Source organism: Scyliorhinus torazame, chromosome 23, assembly GCF_047496885.1.
Source record: "Scyliorhinus torazame isolate Kashiwa2021f chromosome 23, sScyTor2.1, whole genome shotgun sequence".
Classification (NCBI taxonomy): domain Eukaryota; kingdom Metazoa; phylum Chordata; class Chondrichthyes; order Carcharhiniformes; family Scyliorhinidae; genus Scyliorhinus; species Scyliorhinus torazame.
In genome coordinates, this window is record NC_092729.1 from 82112932 (window position 1) to 82115431 (window position 2500).

General features: G+C 51.8%; 1 long non-coding RNA gene across 1 annotated transcript in view; it reads right to left on the reverse strand.

Annotated features, from left to right (window-relative positions):
* Positions 1-957: 957 nt before the first annotated feature.
* The window catches only part of LOC140399646 (uncharacterized), a 12053-nt gene continuing 10510 nt past the window's right edge, over positions 958-2500 (reverse strand). The window contains exon 2 of the long non-coding RNA XR_011937780.1: positions 958-1375. This is a non-coding gene — a long non-coding RNA (uncharacterized lncRNA). The remainder of the gene's footprint in view (positions 1376-2500) is intronic.

The window sequence follows — 2500 nt, forward strand, 5'->3', positions numbered from 1 at the left end:
CGCCTCCCAGAGGGTGGGAGGGGGAGCCAGAATGAGTTTGAGCCCGCGGTCCCGCCGCTCCCTCTCCGTGGCGATGAGCTTGGCGGGGTTCCTGGCGCCCGTCTGGGCCTTCGGTACCACCTACTGGGGCGTGGGCACTCACCAGGTGGTCAAGCCCACCTGCCAGTCCGCCGTGCGTCCTGGGCAACGCCAGCAGCCTGGCGCTCAACGCCACTCTCTGGCAGCTGGTGCACTACACCTGGGAGACGGGCAAGGACCGTTTCATCTCCCGCTACTTCCACGCCGGCTTCTGGTACTCCTGCGAGGAACATGGAAGGGGAGGTGAGAAGGGGGGCGGGGGGGCGAAGGTGGGAGTGGGAGGTCCATGTTCCCCGCCCAGCGGCAGCGAGGGTAACGGACGATAGTTTTCCGAGTCTGGGGCTTCCTGTGCGTCTCGGAGTGGCGGGACCGTTCCTGCAGAAAAGGTCATCATTCGGACTGTCGTGACTTCCACAGATTCACCTCCCTCTGGCTGAAGGAATTCCTCCTCATCTCTGTTTTAAAGGATCGTCCCTTCAGACTGAGATTGTGTCCCCTCTGCTTCTAGTTTTTCCTGCACGTGGAAACATCCTCTCCACGTCCACTCTATCCAGGCCTCGCAGTATCCTGTAAGTTTCACTAAGATCCCCCCTCATCCTTCTAAACCCCCCGAGTACAGACCCGGAGTCCTCGACCGTTTCCTCGTACGACAAGCTCTTCGTCCCGGGGATCATTCTTGTGAACCTCCCTCTGGCCTCTTTCCAAGGCCCCAGCACGCCCTTCCTTCGATACGGGGCCCGAAACTGCTCACAACACTCCAAATGGGGTCTGAGCGGAGCCTTATACAGCCTCAGAAGTAAATCCCTGGTCAATAAGTTCTCCAACACTTCATTAAATGCAAACTGCTACTCCATTTGAAATAAAGGTGCAGTGGTCTGATTGAAGTTAGACACTGGTGCCAAAGCCAATTTAATCAGCATGACTGATTTAAAAATTCAGCCGGTTAGAAGAATATCTCTGAAGAATTAGATTAGTAAGTTTGCGGACGATACAAAGGTTGGTGGATATGCGGATAGCGATGAGGACTGTCGGAGGATACAGCAGGATTTAGATCGGTCTGGAGACTTGGGCGGAGAGATGGCAGATGGAGTTTAATCCGGACAGCACGGTAGCGTTGTGGATAGCACAATTGCTTCACAGCTCCAGGGTCCCAGGTTCGATTCCCGGCTTGGGTCACTGTCTGTGCGGAGTCTGCACATCCTCCCCGCGTGTGCGTGGGTTTCCTCCGGGTGCTCCGGTTTCCTCCCACAGTCCAAAGATGTGCAGGTTAGGTGGATTGGCCGTGTTAAATTGTCCCCTAGTGTCCAAAGATGTACAGGTTAGGTGGATTGGCCGTGTTTAAATTGTCCCTCAGTGTCCAAAGATGTACAGGTTAGGTAGATTGGCCGTGTTAAATTGTCCCTTAGTGTCCAAAGATGTACAGGTTAGGGGGATTGGCCGTGTTAATTGTCCCTTAGTGTCCAAAGATGTACAGTTTAGGTGGGTTGGCCGTGTTAAATTGTCCCTTAGTGTCCAAAGATGTACAGGTTAGGTGGATTGGCCGTGTTAAATTGTCCCTTAGTGTCCAAAGATGTGCAGGTTAGGAGGATTGGCCGTGTTAAATTGTCCCTTAGTGTCCAAAGATGTACAGGTTAGGTGGATTGGCCGTGTTAAATTGTCCCTTAGTGTCCAAAGATGTACAGGTTAGGTGGATTGGCCGTGTTAAATTGTCCCTTAGTGTCCAAAGATGTTCAGGTTAGGTGGATTGGCCGTGTTAAATTGTCCCTTAGTGTCCAAAGATGTACAGGTTAGGTGGATTGGCCGTGTTAAATTGTCCCTTAGTGTCCAAAGATGTACAGGTTAGGTGGATTGGCCGTGTTAAATTGTCCCTTAGTGTCCAAAGATGTGCAGGTTAGGTGGATTGGCCGTGTTAAATTGTCCCTTAGTGTCCAAAGATGTACAGGTTAGGTGGATTGGCTGTGTTAAATTGTCCCTTAGTGTCCAAAGATGTGCAGGTTAAGGTGGATTGGCCGTGTTTTAGTGTCCAAAGATGTACAGGTTAGGTGGGTTGGCCGTGATCAATTGTCCTCAGTGTCCAAAATTGCCCTTAGTGTTGGGTGGGGTTACTGGGTTATGGGGATAGGGTGGAGGTGTTGACCTTGGGTGGGGTGCTCTTTCCAAGAGCCGGTGCAGACTCGATGGGCCGAATGGCCTCCTTCTGCACTGTAACTTCTATCGAAATGTGAGGTAATGCATTTTGGAAGGTCGAATGCAGGGAGGGAATATACAGTGAATGGTAGAACCCTCAAGAGTATTGACAGTCAGAGAGATCTAGGTGTACAGGTCCACGGGTCACTGAAAGGGACAACACAGGTGGAGAAGGTAGTCAAGAAGGCATACGGCATGCTTGCCTTCATTGGACGGGGCATTGAGTATAAGAATT